Below are 21,391 nucleotides of genomic sequence, written 5' to 3'. Positions count from 1 at the left end.
CGAATTGGATTATGACTGTAATGCTGACTAGGATGAAACGAAATTTATATTACATAGTGAAGATATTTAAATATATAACGGTGTCTGTTTATGTCAAGTTTACCCCAAAATTGTCAAGATATTCCGTTTCTGAATTTTAATCACAATCATAATTGTATTGTAGTTATTATTACGTGTTGATCAACGAACGTCAATAACAACGCGTCGTAGTGCGTAAACAATACGCAACTTCCTTTACAAAATTACATCATAATACTCATCTCGAGTATTAAAAAAGGCCGAGTCATTCATGAGAATTTCCCCGGTTTTACGAAAATCTGTGTGAATTCCAAGGGATGAACCTTCTCTCGACGTTTCGCTTCGCTCGAGATTTCGCCTCAGTCACGAATTTGACGCGGAGCTGCGCGGTAGTGCGCTCGCCGCTCATTAGTAACCTCATTTACTATTACGATTCATCAATTCGTCGGGATTAATAATTTAATTAAGTAGTGTCCGTTATAAACTTGTGCTTAAAGTGATTAGAAAGTGTGTTTTCTATTTTATTTACGGGATGGAAAACTTAACGTTTAAAATTGTGCGTGTTGTTGTTGAAGATAGAAACTTTTAAAACATTAACAGGTAAGACTTATAATATAGATATTTTTATGGTTAATTCTAGAAATAAAATAATTGAGATCATAAACGCGATTATTATGATACCAATTTAATATTACTATTACTCCTTTTTTGTATAATAATTTATGAATGCATGAAAACAAGGATGTAAATATAATTTGTTCAACGATTAAATATATATATTTAATGTTTAGTCGATAGATTTATTTTACGGTAATTTGGGTTTAGCTTAAGGGCATGTTATATATCTCTATATATTTAGCAAAATAACAAGCTATTTATTAACACTCTCATATCAGAGGCTCTAGATGCTATATATTGTTATTTCTAAGGGTTACGCTCCGTTATATAGTGTCGCAATTAATTCAACTATGTCAATTATGGCAAAAATGTTATATTACATATTAATATGTACATTATTGCGTGACAAATTATACATTACAACAAAATTTTTGACTCACGGATTAGTTAACTAGATGTATATGTAAAATTAGACGTTGAATTTTTTTTTCTTCCCTGCTTTTAAAATTTTCGCAAAAAAAACTCTTTTGTTTCGATATAAAATTCAAAAAAATATTGTTTCATTTACATTTTTATAATAAATAATAATTAAATATAATACATAGAAATTCATATAAATATTATTTATTTATTTTCTTTTGTTTTTATCCGTTATATTATTTTTAACGACATTTTTTGTTGGACTTGAACATTTTAAAGCTAATTTATTATTTATTTATTTTTATTATTTATAAAACTATTGTTTGATACCAAATCGTAGCTAAATATTTAATATTGAATTCAAACTAAAAAAATTATATTTGTAAATTTAATTAAAATAAAATCTAATATTCTAATAATATTTTATCGTAAAAAATAATTATGAATCTAGGATTAGTTAAGCTAATTATATATTTGTCATATGATTTGTAAAAAGAATATAAAGAGTATATGTTTCATTGCAACATTACAGGCCTGAGCCTAATACTTTACAACGGGGTAAACATCAGCTGCGTATGGTAAGATACATTCCCTTTCGCTCGCGTGTTAAGTGGCGAGAGTGAGTGAGAGATAAGGGTGTGCGTTACATGCGTTCCGCACGCCCACTTCTTCTCACTCACTCTCGTCACTTAATACGCGAAAAAGAACGCATCTCACCGTACGCGCCTGATATTAACGTGTAATAACATCAACTTTTTATCATTTTAAAATTCATAATTCAAATCTAGGGATTGGAATCAATTTTTATTAATCACTATTAACTTTTTTATTGTTATTTATAAATATATACGATTTAAACTAAAATAAATGCAGGTGTAGGTTAGTAAAAAAAATATATACCTGATATTCATAAGCGCTTGATACACTCAAAAAGTACTATGTAAGTGGTGAGACACCAGACTGAACAAAAAATCTGTAAATCAGGGACATCTATTTTATTATTAATAAACCATTACATTATTTTTATTTTTTATTACAAATCTGACAATCATTATTTGAAAAAATATTTCCAATGGCAGGTTTTATTTAACATTCTACATCTAAAATAGATAAGCGCTATTCAACATAAATGTTCCAGCTCCTCACAACTATCGCAAGCTCGTTGAGAAAGTAGCTTATAAGAGGCGCATTCGCGACTCTCTAGAGCACTCTAAAGTTCGCAACTACAATTAATATTCATATTCTATGCACAATATTAATCAGTGAGATTAGGAAAATCTAGGAAAATCAGATCGATTAGAATTATAATTATATAATATTCATTAATTCTGATCTCTCAGACACACTGTAAGTTGAAACACACTAAAATTTAAATTGGAATTAGAGCCCTGCCACTGGTATATCATTCAGATAGCTGTGATATTGCTGCTTTAGTTGCTTAATACTGTGCAACATTAAGTATATTGACAGATCATTTAATTCATGTATTACGACAAAAGTCGCAAAATATCCAAATGCACTTTAATAATTATATTGAAGGATTGCCAACAATGATGAGATTAAACTTTGCCACAAAGATCAGGAACTAACTTTATAATATGCACTATGGCTCTCGATAAAATGCTTTTTTAGAATACGGCTCTCGATAAATGCTTTTTTAAAATAATTAAATTTTAAAGAATGATTATTTATCCTGGGTGATTATTTTTAAGCGAAACCATTGCGGTTGCTTCCTGTTGGCCACTAAATATCATGAATAAGAACTATTTGTTGAGTGAAATAATGCATTTTGTTTCAACGCTAGTTTCGAAGAGTACAATACATTGTTTAATGGTACGAATGGTTATAGGTGTTTTTGGTGAATCATATTTGTGTTCTATTATGACGATATCTCTAGAGAGTTAATTTGTAATTATAATATTTATTTTTTATAAAATATTTTTAATATTTTAATACATTTTCAATAATATAATGAATTAGTTAGTGGTTATAATTCAAAAGAAAAAATATGAGTGCTCGCTCATTGGAAATTAGGTATGATCCCCTTCAATTTTTGCTTTACTTTTTGTAAATGAATTATTTACGTATTTAATGTTAAATGCGTCAAAAACTTCTATAACCTTCTGCACCACTTGAACATAGACAATGTATTGTGTTCCTCAAAATGGGCGTCGAAATAAAAAACGTTGTTTCTCATTACAAAATTTTTTAATTCGTGATATTTGTGGCCATTGCGAAGCAACCACAATTATTTAGAACGTTTCAAGGTTGTACGACATACCCAGCTCCCACAATAAAATAATTACATAATATAACATCATATATTGTTGTTTGATTTCAATTTGTAATTTGACATTTATATATAATTATTAGTAAAGTGTATGCTTAATTAAAGTGCGCAAGGCATCTCATTTAAAGTTTAATTATTTATAAGACCATCCTCAAATGTTTAAGATGTTTTTGACTAATTAAAATAAATATATATTTGATTATTTGAAACTAATATAAAGTTTCTGTATATTTACATTATTTAAAATATAATTTTTCTTCAATATACAGTAAGAATCTAATTTATGTTTAAAAAAAAAAAATTTTTTTTAAGCAATGTTATTGAGTATATAATATTGTAATATAAATATATTTTTTCTTTTTAATTTAATATACAATATATATATATATATATATATATATATATATATATATATATATATATATATATATATATATATATATATATATATATATATATATATATATATATATATATATATATATATATATATATATATATATATATATTTAGAGTAGTTTTTGAAATATATTTATATAAAATAATATGCTATAGTAGGTTTTATATTTATTTATTGCTAAATTTTTTAGTTTTATTATTTAATAGCACAAATAATTATTATGCGTAAATTAGATTTTGTTACTTAATTAAGACTAGAGTATGGGTATTTTTCTTCTTTAAGATTAATTACATCTTTACGTTATTATATTTTCAATAAAAAAGTTAAAAACTCTATGCTTTACTGTAAATTTGTTACAACGGTGATATAAATAGACATTGTGATAACACCAAACTAAAACTTTTGTAGTTTTCAAATTCTATATGCTAGCACAAAAGCCTATATTACCCTAGTGTTTTCACTAGGGAGGATCGTAATTATTAATTATTAAATAATTTCAGATTAAGTTTTTCTAGATATTCCTAATCTAACTGATAAATATTGTTATGAACATATATTAATTGTAAGATGTAATAATATGTCACTGAGTTACGGATTTTAATTTTGAGTGTAGTTTTTTTTTTTGGTGTATTCACCCCGTTGTAACGCATTGGGTTAGTGTTGCAACAGAAGATTCACAATAAACTAATTAAATACAAAAATTTACACTCAACTCGGATAGGCATAATATAATTAAATTTAATAAATAAAATCTGCTGTGGGTATCGAGCCTACGACTTTGGATTAGCAATCTAATGGACTACGCTTTCTTAGTCCATTTATAATATTTGGAGGATACGTTAAACGAATGTATTTACAATGTTTCTCTAAAATTAAAAAAATAAATTATCTATAAAGTAATGTAATTTTTATAATACTTGATTATTAAGAGGAACGATCCTGGTTAATTATTATTTTCTGAATTTTAATTAAATAATAATGTACTTTAATTATATAATAATGTAATTAAATATCACAAAGTGCTACAAAATATTTGAAATTAATATTTTATGAAAAAAAAAACATTATTAAATTACGTAAAATATATTTTAATCTATCAAAGAAGCCACAGTAGTTTTTAACTGCCATAATTCTAATCCTACTCCATCATTAACGACGCTAACTTGATCACTGAAATCAACTGCGATTTAATATTTTTGTAACTAATAAGCCTTAATTGTTAGTATACAAACAATGTAATATGCATAAGCATACAGAAAATTTATTAAGCATAGAATTTGAACTTCAATCTATATAGTAAATCTATTCCCTGGATTATTAATTGGAATATACGCTCATTGACTTTTCAATGAGATTTCCTACCGATACGTATAAGATAACATTTTTTTGGTAATTTGTGACTTATTCGGATTAGTAATACCAAATCAACATACGGTTTGTGTGACCTTTGTGATAGAACTCAGATAACATCGATAAACGTTTACTATTGATGCGTTTCTGTTTTCCATTTCGAACGATAAGTTTAGTATCTATATGTAGATTTGCTTTATTTATAACAGGCCTCGTATGCATTGTGAAACACGTACACCAATAAACAACGACTGATTGAACATTCGTATATTATTGACATTGAATAAGCGAGAAAGTCTGGAAAAATACTTTGTTTGATTTCATTACGACCGGAAAGCGGTGCCAGAAATATTTTTATTTTTGCAAAAATTGAGCAGTTTTTATTGGCGCGCCTTTCAATCAATCGACAAAAATAAACGATCAATAAACATTCGTTAACCGCAATCAAGATTAACACGGTTACGAAGTGATCTTTCATAGCGCAAAAAACTTCAGTGATTCAAATCGTGCTCCGCTTTGGGCGGTTAATATAATATAAAGTGTTAAATTTAATTATTTATGTTGGGTTTGATTGGTTTATTTTTTTGCTTAATAAAAACGAGTTTTTAGGTTAGGAAATGAGTTTATAAAATCATTAATATCGCATTGAAAAAAATGGTTTATACAAAAGATTATAGTTTATATTTATTTAGTTTACCAAAGTGCAGACTGAATGGTAAATACAAAGTAATAAAACACGAGACTTTCATTTTTACATTTCCAAAGTTCAATCCAATTATAAAACTGCAAACTAGGAGTTTATATAATATGTGCCAACATTTAATATTTTCATTCGTATGATATGATTTTCCATGCTTAAAATATATTTTTTATTTATTTATATAACTATTTTAAATCATATTCAATATTTATTGTTTATATTCAATACTTCAGTGAAAAGAATCAGTACTAATAAATAATCTCACTCTTGTATTGCTCGTATAGTAAGAAAAATATTATTTTACTGAGCAAACTGTCCAACAATTTTATACGTTTGTTTGCCACAATGACAAGATATATATCAGTGGCGTGCGGTAGATGCGGCGCATTCTTTGGGACTGTAAAACGATTCTAAAAATTAAATAATTTTATAATTTATTCGTTTTTTTAATTTAGACAACTATACCGAGGGAGCGGCTAAAGCCGACTGCAGCGCGGGTGGGCTGGCTGGTCTTGCGCAGTCGCATGCGCCGTGAATTGCTTATCGGAAATTGAATTGGTTGCGCATGAGCACTAGAACTTCAGTCGTTACTCGTGCTCGTGTTTACAGTTGCCCGTCATCAACTGTTCGTGCGGTTGACATTTTGAATCTGTCTATTTCTCCGACCTTTCAGGCTTCATATCTCGCAGTGGGAGCTGCCAGCTTCCCATACCAATAGCCGGGTAGGAGTGAAATCTCTCGTGTACACTTTACATCCCGATTCTAAATTTAAGGAATATGAAAAAAAATTCCAGAACCGCTTTTTATATCACTTCAACGCTCGTATGGATTTTTTTTAATTTTATAAGTTTGAAAAGTGAACTTATTTATATATATTCGCCACCAGAATTTCATTTAAAATCTATAAATCGCATTAAATTGAATAAAATTAATTTTTACCATACCGGCGACAAGTTTTTTCAACAATGAAAAGAATAAATACATTTATTCTTTTCATTTATTAAATTGAAAATATATTGTCAGCTCTTGCATTGATATCAATTTTTGATCCGAAAATTTTATTTGTTGAATTTATGGCTAAGAACTATTATAGGTGATTAACCTAAGTAGTGTTATCATTATTTATGTATTTTTTAAATTTAATGAACGTATAACTAGAGTAAAAATATATAAATAAACGTGAGATAAATCTATCAGAAATAAATAATATTGCGATATTCTAAAATAAATATAAAATATTTATTAATTAAAATAAAAATATATAAATAAAGCATATCTTAATCACATAATTATCACACTCATTAGTCACATAATTCTATTTAAAAAAAAATATTTCACAATCCATTCTCATAAAGTTCTTTAAAAAAAACTGACAAAAAATTATGAGTAATATAGGAATATATTTTATTGAAATAAATTGACTGGCCCTTGGTATATAAACTTAGGAGGAATCCAGCAGCAGTGGGTGAAAAACAATATTCAGTCAAAGATGTTGTTTTTCTAGACTTATTGTTTCAATAACTTCTTCTCCAGCGGAATTCTCTTATAGCTAAGGCAAAAAGCAGACGTTGGAGTAGAGATAGAGGTTTATTACGCACATTGTCAAAATTTGCGATGAAGAGCCGGAGATGCTCGGCTTTGTTATGCGAAGCGCGTGTCACTTTACCGATTTTAAACGATTCGCATTCTTTACGACACGTTAGTTATCTCTCTATTGTCTGAATTCAGTGTATTTTTAGATACCATTGCAAAAGGGAGAACAGGTCGTATCTGTGGTTATAACCTAGTGCCTTTTTGCTAAGAGCATTGTATTATCAACATAGTGTTTGCAATTCAATATTTGTTAAAGTTGCTAAGAGGCGCGATTGCATCCCTTTTTTCTTTACTTAGAAAGCTATGCGCCATTCAGTTTTTCAACGAGATGTTTTCGGCGATAGCTACGGGGAGGTTAAACAATTTATGCAGAATAGTGCACATATCTTTTAAGTGTTTATATTTATTAAATTTTAAAATTATTTTTTACGTAATATTTCCTGTGTATTTGTATTAAAAATGTATGTATATTATATTATATGAGTGCATGCTTAAATATATGGTATAATTAATAACTATTTTCAATAGGGGCATTTGGTAAATGTGTCATAGTAGTATGCTTTATAATAAATAAAAAAGAAGTAAACCTTTTTGCCTGTTTTGTGACTCAAACAAGTCATATTTTTAATTGTTAATCTTCCGTTAGTCTAATGCATTACAAAAGGGATAGCAAGTAGTTTGATTTTATTTTAAGTCAGTTTGCTTTTCAGTTCACATTCAAAATTTTATTTATTCTGAAATGTTGAGTAATAGTAATAACTTTGCTCTAATAAGTCCAGATCTTGTTTTTTTTTGACAGATTTCATAATATGGCGTAAATGTTATGTCATATAATCGTTGTCAATAAATGCATGAAATATTCACCTCTATTTAAATCGCTCAAATAAAAAAAATTGTCGAAAAATACCATATGGTGTAATTTTTTTATCTCATTCGCCACCAGATTATTCCTAACATCTCGCAGGGAACGTTTTGCATAGATAAAGTTCTATTTTTGAGAGCTAGTGGAGGTTCTCTCTACACGTAGACGCATGCGAAAAATTATCCAATATGCTTTGTTATAAAAAACGTGTTTCACTTTGATGATCCGTCAATTATCCGGGTTCTTGATTTGGAATCTATAATTTAGAATTATCGAACAACCAGATAATACCTTTTAATCGAAAAAGTTTAAAATATGTTCTTGAGATACTTTTATATTAGAAGATTTGATTATTATCTGTTGTTGTATTATTCTAGTCCTTTCTTTACAAGCGTTGGGATACTCGCATTTTTTTAAACTACTGAAATGTGCTGTTGACAATTAAGCTATTAATGAGAAGTTTCAGTTTTCGATCGCGATTGCGTCCTCTTCTGATGGCATGACGTGCGCACTAGCCTATGGCTGTCGCCATCCATGTCCTTAAAACACTGGCATTGTACATTGATTTATTTAATATTAGCTACGAGGTGCTGACATTAAATTAATGAATAATTTATTTTTATCACGTTTGCATTTATAAAATATTGTTTTTGACTTATCAAAAAAGAAAAATATGTATATATAATAAATAATTTAACAAGGACTTGGGTATGCGAACTGATATGAATAAACTGAGTGCAATTATGACGTCTAGTGTTGACTTCAATTGACAAATTGAATAAACGACTGTTGTAAAACGAAATAGTAAAAAAAACGCCTTCTTTACCATGGCTGGTATCCATTGTTAGATAGTAAATGTTTTACATATCTATAGAAAGTACTTTTTTCAATGCGTTTCAAATATTTTTTGCAATAAAAAGTCGGTTAGCGAGACGAATCTCAATTATTTCTTTAATATTCACAGCAAAAATCAAATTATATCCACACGAACACAATGTTTTTTTTTTGTGTTACAGCTAGATATTTTTTTCTGTGAAATAACAAATAATTATAATGTTGAAGCTTTATAAAACGAAACATTATTGAAATATTATTAATTATGTTGTTTACCATTATATATCACGTACATTGCTCAAAAATAATATAATTCATTATTAAAGTGTAAGACATTTTGATAATTTATTATTACTTGGCACAATGAATCGTTACTTATTGTCGTTTTTGGTATATTTATATAAATGGTTTCATTTCACTAGCTGAAAATTTCAATCTACATACATATAATTATACGATAAAACTTTTCTGAAAAATTCACTGTGGAAATATCTATGCTTCGTTGTTCAGTCTGCTGCGCCATCTCGTTTCAAAATTACCATTGCTCAAAAGTTAGGAATAAATTTAACCCAAACCCGCATTTTTTTAATTGCATGATGTTAAAAATTGATTTTGCTACATGAATCAAATATCGGAATTTATGCATTTAAATCAAAAAAGACGTAGATTATCTTTAGGGTAAACCCACTTGTCGAAATCTTTTAACATAATAATAAAAAATACGTTTAGAAATGGAGCAAAGTAACAAAATTGTTATCGTGACGATATCTTGAATGAGATTTATGATGGAAATTCGATAATCCCATAGCTACGTACGTAAATGTATAGATAGAGTATATACGTAGATATACATATACGTTACGAATTGTCGATTTAAATAACAAAAACATATATTTCCTCTGTGTAGTATCTGGAATATGTTCGCAAAACATGTTTGAAATGGGTTATACTTAAATAAATAAATAAAAAATACAATACACATATATTTTTATGTAAATGAAAAATATATAAAAATTTTCGACGGTAATATTTCAAGAATATACATGTAATGATGCAAATTTTTTAAAGGAATAGCTGTCCTGATAATATATTTTTTTAACTTTAACGTTTTAGCTAGTTAAAAAATAAATAAGGGATTTTTGAAGTAATATATATATATATTATTTATAAATAGATAATTTATAATTTATACATTTTTTTAATTAGTTTTTATCATACTCATCATTACATATTCTTGTATTTTGTTATAAATAATTTTAATTGATTAATCCCAGAAAAAAAATTGTGTTTTTATAGGGAATCTAATCTTAGGATTTAGGGATTACAAATCGTATTTTTATATATGTATATATACATTTATAAATAAAGACGGAATAGCGTAGGTGGAATATACATAAATTTATCTTTAACTCATCAGACTAGTAACTCTGAGGTTGCGGGTTCGAGCCCCGGAAGGGGCACTCGAATTTTTATTTATAAAAAAATGTGCTATTATAAAAAAACGGCCCCAGCTGCAGTGGTATCTATTGATTATAAATTATATTACAGATACTAATTTATAATTATTATAATAGATGTCACTGATTCCCAGACTTTCAGCCTGGTAGTCAATACTTACTTTTGTAGTTATTCATTATATATTGGCACAGATTTACCCCGTTATAACGTATTGGGCTTACACATGTCAGGTTACAACGAAAGATTTAATAATAAAAAAATATGTATATGTTACAGTGAATGTAAATTTAAGATGAAATATAATTTCATTAACTAGGACAGTGAAAATGTATTGCGCAATTGATTTATATTATAATTTCACTGATCAATATCAGTGAAACTGTATTGTTACACGTACGTTTAAGCCATTTTGCCCTCAAAAACATATGTTGTGTAGCCCTAACTTAATTTTAAAGTTGCGAAACGTCCATTTGCTGTTCAAACCCAAACCTAACCTAATGAAAGTTCAAATTATGTATTATTGATTCATACAGGATTTAATAAATGGCTTTCACAAATGTCAATTGAAGACCGCAAATGGACGTTTCACACATGTAAATGATAATTTGGAGTAGTATATAATTTCACTAACACCTGTCAGGGAAATTATATTTTAAAATTATATATCAACCAGTACAAATGTATTCCGATATGATTTCACTGAAATGCCGGTGAAAATATATTTTCACTTATAATACATATTTATTTAATTGCATTTATAAAATTAGTATTGCATCGTGTGCTTTTCATTGCCATTTAATCAAATAGATGGCGTTTTTAGTAGCTTTAAAATTTTTATATATGATAATTATTACCATTGAATGAATTGGAATTTAATAAATATTTCAGTTTATTAGTTAAATATATTTATCTTCGATTTTATATGAATTTTAAAAGCAATTTAAATGTCTTTGCTTAATGCAGATTTTATATAAGTCAATTTCTGGATCGTTAATTTTAGAATCGCATCAGCAGAGCACAAGTTGAAATGAAGTGTTTTGACTGCTAATTTTAAAGGTTTTAAATTTTTTATAACTTCTGCCATTTTTTACAGTAAATTTTGATTAATTTACAAATTAGAAATGGCTCCGACATGTTATAAAGACTAAATAAAATTAAAAAGTATTTTTGTACGAATTCACGAATTGCCACAAATTTTCTTATAGTGATTTTTAGAAATATAATATTCTTAGTTTAGTCAATGAATTGATTTTAATCATTTGCTTTAAAACATGTTGCCAATAGTTTCAAAGATTTCAGTAATGGCGAAATTCTATGAGCGATGCATTATTGATGTTCTGGTGTGATAGTTTTCCAACGTGTACCATGACGCTTGCATTGTTTGTTATAAATTACAATACAAACTATATAATTATTCAATAATATACGGTGCTTTTCTATGCGTTTCTTCGATAATTATATACAAGCTAGTATCAATTAATAAAATTTCGGGATTATATTTATGAATCTCGAGATTTATAGGTATTTGTGACTTATTTTCCAGTTAGACTGTACATTTTTTTTATCGAAAAGTTTTTTATATTCTTTTTGAATAAATTCCACGAATGTAAAATACACCGCATTTACAATGGAGAGATTTATTAATAAAAATAATATTTTCGCATTTAATTGTTATTCGAGCTCCACAAAAAAATTCGTTAAACACAGCAAATATAAACAGTTGTTCAGTTATTGTTTGCCTATGCCAAAAATTGTTAAGGCAATTACAATAATAAATTCAAAAAATTACTTGCACGACTGGATGCTTATGGTTGAGTGTCCAAAGATGAATAAAAAAATTTGATTGGTCTGGAAACATACGCATTAATTAATGATAAAGCGACGGACGTACACGTCATGTACACTCGTTTTTATTTATTAATGAAAAAAAATCTTAGACTAAGAAGTATTTTAGAGAGTCACGATTGCGTCCCGTATCTTAAAGGCTCTCGTATAATAATTTAGATCATCCTCTTCAGACACAAAGAAATTTTTATTTGTCCAATTTAACAATTTGTATATATATATATATATATAATATACGCCAGATTTTAATTTTATAAATCGTGGTAAATAATATCAATAATTTAAAGAAAACTAATACTATTCATAATAAGTAAATATGTGTACCTTGTTTTAATACCGAAATTATTGCTTTTGTAATAATCAACAAACTTTATTTAAAGAGTATATCAAATTTCATATAGCAAATTTTGCGAGATATTAAAGTTTTAGAGGATATTTAAAAAAAATGCTTTATGTTATATGATACTCAATAATATTTCAAAGATTTTTTACTATTATTATCTCGCATTTCAGGAAAGTTTATATTTTTATTTATTTATTTAACAAAACCATGATATTAATGACATAATGTCGTTCGACCACAAACAAAACTCGATTGTATATATTTATCAATGAGTGAATTTCTTGAATTTCTCCATATAATGTTTTTCTTCGTGACTTTATTTTCATAAACATGATTCAAATTCACGTTATACGATACGTCTTGTATGGACTTAAACTATAATAATATTTTGCGAAAGTACAAGAGCACAAATGACATGAAGATGCCTAGATATCTAATTACGCTTGGTATACCATATATAGAAATACGTCTTAATACAAAACGTCAAAATATCACAAAGGTGAACAGTATTATATAGTAGGTTCAATGGAATTGTTTTGTAAACTTACGTCAAGATTTGTACGTATCAACGTAAATTGAGTTGTCGTCAAGAGGTGGCTGTGTTAATTGTGAGTTGTTTGGCGAAGATACGAAAGCAACGCTTCCCTATTTTATATATTATTTAACTTAAAATATTTTCTTTCCAGTGTTGACAACTTTACATAGGTTGTCATTTACAATATAGATTTAAAGCAAGTTTGAACATTTCTGAAACTCGGATATTTAGTTACGGTTCACCCTTTAAATAAAAGTACAATAGGCAGTTCGTACTTTTATGTTTGATAAATAAAAATAAATTTAATAAAAGGTATATTTTTATTGTTGTTGGATAAGTTTACAGCAGTATAATATATTATATACATATAGGAGTTTATTTAACTAGCTTTGTATATTAAAAAAAAATTGTAAGGTAATAATGGGCATTCAAATAATTGTAGAGCTTTTGTATAGGAATACTGAATACATATTGTTATCCTATTATTTCTGAAATTTATTATTGCTTGAATACCGGTATTTTATAATCAATGGTAATAGGCGTTTTAATGATTAAATGTTGAACATATTTATTACGGAAATATTACGAGCATGACAAAATTTCATACAATTGAGGCATTTATATGTATTCGTTAAATAATGTTTGCCAACAACAAAAAGTGTTTGCGTAATATTTTTCGTATGAGATTTAACCTCCTGTTGACTTATATAATTTGCCGTATATTGTTTTAGAAGCTACATATTGAATGGAATGGTAGCCTGTCAAAAACACAATAGAATGCAATTTATTAGAAGGGAGTAGGTGTCACAATGTACCAGTTGAGTTAGTAAATTTCTTATAAAGTTAACAAACTAATTTGCTACATCTACAACATTTTTTAACTGCTATTTAAAATCGTCTGTTACCATTCTTCATCCTTTTAACATATTGCTAAAAAATAGAACTTTAATTAATCTGGAACGTAGCAATTTATAAAAATGGACACGCGAATAGATAACAAATCTGTATAAAGCCATTGCTTTTTGTAACGCAGTGTCCTGAATTGAAATGATTTATTTAAGCATATTTAGTATTTTTTTTTAAATTAACTCTAGTTGTCATAAGAATGTTTCGAGCACATATGTTGTATTGTGCGCATTTTAAGCCTTAAAATACATTTACTTATAGTGTTGTTACGTTTTTATTTTACATATTAGAAAATAAAACGCGATGATGCATCTGCAGTGTGGCACAGTATCTGAGGGGAGCAAGTCCTCTGTTGACACAGAATCTGCCGGATCATCTAGAGCAGGACTTGGCAACCTATAACCCGCGGGTTACCGAGTGACAGACTACGACTAGTCTACATATATACTTAATAGTCACATTTAATTTTTTTGACCCGAGCTAAAAAAGGATGCCGAGGTTTGATCTAGAACATGAATCAGCAAAGTTATGTTTGTCCTGTCGTAAATATTTAAGACTCGGTGGAGCAAAAATCAAAATTAAAATGAGCTAAATTTTTTTTTAATTTTTAAACGCATTGTAAGTTATTATCATATATAAGCACTGATTTTTCTAGCAGTTTAAAGTTCAATTTATTAAAAAATGTAGTAAAAGCAGCAACGACTAATTTCCAAAGCCATTTATTACACGATGATAATAGCTAAGAGCGGGTTTTATTGTTGAGAAAAATCTGAGCTATCGAATATGCTGATAAAACTGGTTCAAGCATATATGCTAGATTGCGATGTGTCCCACAAAGTACCTGCCATTTTTTTAATATGTGTAATAAAAATGTAACAACACTAAAAGCAAATGTATTCTTAAGGCTTAAGGCACAATGCAATTTTAGTCTTTGAATCATTCATTTGACAATCAGAATTATAATTAAGTACTTGAGTAAATTAATATAGAAACAGAGGTGTTGTACGTATATTCAAAAGTACACAGTGCCTCTATGTTACGATTATATCTAATATATGAAATCTTCGTATATATTATCCCTACTTGAGAAATCGTGCAGATACTTAACTATAGATATTTTTAGTTCAATATTCCGATTTATTCCAAACCCTTTTCGATTTTGTTCTTTTAACGATGAGATGTCGCTTAAGCATCCTATAGTTTCCATGCTGTTATAATTGATTGACAGTTCTTGGATGTCACATTTCCTACTTTGGCACCACACGAGCTGTGCCATATGCCACCCCTTAACTTTACTGACAAAATAAACAAACAACACACTATCATCCGTTGAGTTAAGATAATGATTCCAAATGGCGCCGCACGTCACAGGATCGCATATATTTAATTAAACGTTTACTTACGTAACAAACAAACGGATAAAGCAGAGATTTTCTGTGATTTTTAATTTAAAAATATATAATAAATACTTTAAATAATATTAAATCTAGAAACTGGAAATAGCATGAATCACATAAATAGAAAGCTAATATTAGACATTTGTATTAAATATTATTTTGTTCTTTGCCTTTATTAAAGGCTAAAATTAGTTAAATAATAAATAATTTTATAAGCAAATAAAGCATTTATAAAATTATATGACTAAAATAAGTATTATTAGGCTAATAATAAGACTTTAGAATGATTTAAAAATAACTACAATTCTGGTGTTTACAGCAACGTCCGATTAATAGGTAACTGAACCAAGTTATTCGTGCTTATATTTTTTTATACACATAATATTATATCAATCATTATTTTGATTTATATACGAGATTTTTTCGCTCATTATATATTGAAAGTTAGGTAGTTATTTAATTTCTTATTTTTTTCACGGACCGAATAATACGATATAGCTTCAAACGCCAAAGAATAAAATTCCTTATATTTCTCTCTCAGAAAAAAAAATCACGAGAATATTCGCAAGAAAATATTTTTTAAACACAAACGTTATCTTAGAACCTGTACACCAGGTGAGATAAATACGTGGCAACCGATTGCTTATTTTAATATTGTATTTCGAATGCTTGCAATACAAAAATATATTTTTTGTGTAAAATCGGTGATTTGTCAATTATTTAGCAAAATATTATGTCAACGCTAAAGCTTTGGAAAAAGCGATAACGTCACATTATCGACGATTCAAATAATGAAAAATATTTTCAATATATTAACACTATATTTTAAAATATATACTTAATGTTTTTCACATAATATAAACATTTAACTTTTATTAATATTCGGTAAACACTAAATTAAATAGACCACTGGCAAAAAGGAATTTGTTATTCTGAAACATTTGTAAAGCTATTCGTTGAAAGTTTTTAGGATACTCGCATTCATAAATATTTGGCGTATTTTAATCTCAATTAAGAACGAAGATTAACATCAAATTAAATTAAATCGCGCAGTTTTACATATTTATATAATATTCAACCATAAAAGGGTTAAACAAGGTTAAAGTTCAATCAATGCTGAAAAGGAACGTCATTTATCGGAAGCAAATATTTTCATATTTTTATTATATGCTTATGAATAACGAAGTAAAAATTTACATTTTGATTGCTTTATGGAAATTACTATTTTTTTTAATAACCTTATGTGGTTTCGATTAAAATTTATATTATAAAAAAATATTTATAAAGAAATCAGATTTTATATTTGCATGATAGATGAAGCATATATTTTAGTATGTATATACATATGTTACAGTGAATGTGTAATACTAGTAAAGATATATTTTCACTGGTGTTTCAGTGAAATCATACTTCCACAGCGACTCCATGTCTTTCTGTAAATAGAGCTAATTCGAATTTGTACGAATACTCTGAATTACTTTTAGGTCATCAACATATAATAAATATTCAGAATTATGTATGTATATGGTTGAAAAAAAATAGAGATCTTTTTCTACTTTATGTATATTTTAACTAGCGATAATATAATTTAATTGATTGACGCTAGTAAAATTATATACTGCCCTATACTATGGTTGAACTCAATTTGAAAGTTGCAAAAACGTCCATTTTCTGTTAAAATCCAAACTTAATTAATTCATTTTTAGAATTCTCATTAGGTTAAGTCCAAAATATAAACTAAACTAACTCATCTCTGAGGAGAAAATAAGCGAAAGAAAAAGTGCAGACAGATGTCGCATCTCACATATTGCTCAATAGTTAGTCTGCACTTGGACGAAAATAGCAATTCTTCCTTCTCAGAGTAAATTTTTGAAATGCGAAATTAGCTCCCGCAGCAATTTATTATTGTCGCAAAAAAATTCCAATATGACTTTTTATTTTTATATATTTTCAAAATCTATTTAGTTTAATATTACACTATGTTGTAAAAATATGATAGCTATTCTTAGTAATATGACTACGGAATTCCAATATGAAAGTATTAGTTAAAGTATATGCAAACCGAATTTTGGTTAATAGGAGAGCGCAAAAACAATTATCACTTCTCAGAAGGCAAAAATTCACGTCAAAAGCAATAAAATCGTGTCGGCGCCGTCGCAGTGGGAACGCTTGGTAACGAGCGTTCCCACTGCGACGGCGATGGCACGATTTTATTGCTTTTGACGGGAATTTTTGACTTCTGGGAAGTGATAATTGTTTTTTGCGCTCTCCTATTAGTCAAAATTCGGTTTAGATGTGCCTTATTCGATTATTACTTATTGTAAGTCATTATAAATAACTTACTACAAATTGCCACATGGAACGCCAACGGTCTTTCGCAACACATACAAGAATTTTATTCTCGAACAACACAAAATATACGTCTTGCTTGTTTTTGAAATTCAATATAAACTGCGATGCCACGATTTTATTATTTTTCACATAGATTCTAAACCTTGAATTTGGTCATTTAATGAAATACTATATAATAATTACATTTTTAACTAATATTTTCATTGGCCTAGTTAGTGAAATTACAAAATAGAATTTCACTGTAATATATACATACGTAAATTTGTATGGTATATAATGATCGATGTTTAATATGTTAGCCCATAGTGAATTTTCTTATACACGATGATCCAGAAATAGATTTTTGATTGTCGATATCTCATGAACTGTTAAAAGTCCAAATTAAATTATTTTCTTTGATACACATCAAAGATAGCTGTTCAAAGGATGAGATATAATATTATATTAACACTTTTACATAGGCTTTCTACATTTCATTGGATATACTTATCATTGGATAAGCTTAAGCTATATTTTAATAAAATATGAAATCGGAGTGGTGATTAAATTATATAAATGTAAACTTTACGATATCATTACAGTTGAAGATGAGATATAAAAATGATTCTAGATTGAGTTTAATATGTTTTTTTTTATAGATAGGTTAAAATGAAATGTAAGGTTCAAACTACAGTACGTTTCAAATATGCTGGATATTATATTGATATCTGCTTTTGAAAAGCTTATATTATATTACAATTTAAACAGTACTGGGATTTCAATATATTTTTAATATGTATGATTAATTTATGCGAAACCTAGAAGGTGCATATGTTTATTTTTATAGAATGTAGAATTAAAAATTTAGATGCTTAGTTGTACGCGTGACTGTTAAGCATATGAAATTGAGGTTAACGGCCAATAAGCGCGCTGTCAGGATCGGCAACAATAAATGTTTAAGCTACGCTTTTGATGAAATTGTATAATATTGAAAATATGTTATGTATATGTACGCCTTTGTTTTCGACGCGTCACTTTGTCTCGAAAATTAATAGCTTTTTTTTTACAAAACTAAATGTCAAAATACATTAATAGCAATAACGTATTACTATGTATTTAAACACCTTCTTGCTGCAAATATTATATTGAAAGCTAATATTAAAGTGGAGCTAATATATTTCTCATTTTTTGCTTTAATACTTTTGGAACAAAGTATGTACCTAAAATTAGTCAAGTTGCAAATTATATTTCTTTGTTGTTTATATAATTATGTTATTCAGAAACATAATTGAATTGTGTAAAATATATTTAATCGACAGGTGTGACTTTGTTGTATGCTCAGATAGGTGATTTTAAATGATATTAAAACAAAAAGCTTCGAGTTCTAAGGAACACTATGCTTAAAAGCGTGTAATCCTTTGAGGTGTTTAAGCTTTTAAATTACACGCTTACATACGCTTCTCGGAAATATTGCGGAGTTTATTTTCGAGTGCAAATTGTTACAAACGCTTTTGGGTCCACTGATTTTACACAATTTAAAAATCTCGCAAACATTTAGTCTTAAATCTAGCTATTTCGTATTTTATATTGCGAAGATATTTATTAGCGAGCGAAGGCCGTATTGCATTATTTTATTAAAGCCATAAAACTTTAGCCATCTTAACGACTCTTCGCGATAAAATTAATAAAAAATTAAAAGGATTTCTGGAAATACACATTATGTCGCTATCGTAATATAATGCATGCCTAGTTTTATGCGAAAATAATAATAAAAAAAACAATCAGGTTAAATATGTGTGTAATACGTTTAAAATTTAAATAACACGATCTCTCTTTGGTATGCAACAACAATGTTGTCCACATAAAGAGCAAATGAAATACTTAGAGAGATATTTGAATAAGAAAAGTAATACTGAAAAGCGATTGCTAATACTCTCGTTAAAGTAGACTCCGTTTTGACTGTTGTAACCAGTGCAATATACAAACGTATATATTATATTATAATGAAATATTGATAAAAATTTTAGTTGCTAGGTTATACACATATTATAGATCTTGCTAACGCGAACCAGAATTTATTCCAACGTTTGTGTTTGCAAATGCACATAATAAACAATATTTCGTCGCTCTTAAAGTAGAGCACTGTATCTGTAAATCAAATACATTACAAGACCTACCTTTGAAATAATATTGTTTATAGTGTATTTTTAAAGAAAGCTGTCGGTACCTCACTATCGTGAGGTACCGAAGCTAGCGAGTGTGCGAATACCGGACACTCAACTTTTTGGGTTTTAAATATTATTTTTGCTTCGTTCTGATTTTTTTAAATATTTTTTTTAATTAATGGTTCAAATTACTTGGGATTTTCAATAATAGACAAAATAGTTTAATCTATAAAAAACTACTTAACATTTTCAATTCATTTAAAAATAAGTTTACAACTTGACTAAATATTTCGAGAAGACATTTTATATTATTTAACGTTAGATTTGAAACTTATTTAATGATAAATCTAAATATTGTATATCATTTATGAATAGGTTTAAAAGATAGCTACTTTTTAAATAATTAAAAGTAGTAAAATAATAGTCTAGAAATATTATGTACACTATAAAACAAATAATATATGTCTGTTTCAAGAACTTCTCTCAAATCTACGTTTAAGGCAACTGTGCTATTTTCAACTTTCAACTTTTAAGTTGATTTGAGTTGAACAGCGACGTACCGGCTTATAATTTTTAATCGTTTTATAATCCACTGCCTTTAATGTTTCGTTGATAAGGTGGATACTTTTCATTCCAAAATATAAAAAGCACCCCCAGATCATTTAGCTCTCTAGATTCGCAGTTTCCTAGTAACATTTTTTGCTGTATCTAAGACACTATCAAGGCTTAACCCTTTGAACGCGGAAAGCGACTGAAGTCGCCCAATTGATTTTTTTATCTCTTTACGCAAAAATCAGTAAAAAAATGCTTTTCAAGAAAAAACTTTTTTTTGTGAATAAACATAAAATATCATTTTAAATGAATAAAAATTAATAAATCAGAACATTTAAACACAGTATCAAGATAAAATTTTCATTTTTCAAAAAAAAAAAAACAATAAAATATTATTTTTGATTAACGCGTTCAAACGGTTAAAAGACTTTATGCATTATATTTATCATTCTTAAGTCATCAAACCATGCATGCTTAATTTTTTTTTGACCGTTAGATGATGTTTAAGAAAGTTTATTTATCGTAATTCCTAGAGTCGTTCATAAATCTTATATCATCATACAATATTTTCAGAGTGTTAATAAGGAATCTTTGTTTATTTTCGTACTTTGTGAATTAAAAGGATTAAAAACACTAATCGCCTTCAATATTGCACTTGTATAAATTGTATAAATATATTTTACTCTCCTCAAAAGATAAAAGTAGTTTTTGTGGCAGTTAGTCCATTTCATATATATTAGACTTATTTTTCGGCCAATAACGATAATTTCGCAT

The 21,391-nt window shown here is 27.6% G+C and overlaps 1 protein-coding gene across 2 annotated transcripts in view; it reads left to right on the top strand.

Moving 5' to 3' along the window:
• The first annotated feature begins 379 nt into the window (after positions 1-379).
• Positions 380-21,391, top strand: part of LOC148233666 (muscle, skeletal receptor tyrosine protein kinase-like) — a 67,521-nt gene continuing 46,509 nt past the window's right edge. For both annotated transcript variants that reach the window (XM_088188998.1, XM_088188997.1), the window contains exon 1: positions 380-618. The gene's annotated coding sequence lies outside the window, so the exon portion shown is untranslated. The remainder of the gene's footprint in view (positions 619-21,391) is intronic.

Source organism: Plectrocnemia conspersa, unplaced genomic scaffold (assembly GCF_051122295.1).
Source record: "Plectrocnemia conspersa isolate PC_06_02 unplaced genomic scaffold, ASM5112229v1 ptg000007l, whole genome shotgun sequence".
NCBI lineage: Eukaryota > Metazoa > Arthropoda > Insecta > Trichoptera > Polycentropodidae > Plectrocnemia > Plectrocnemia conspersa.
This window is presented reverse-complemented; position numbering and strand designations above follow the sequence as displayed.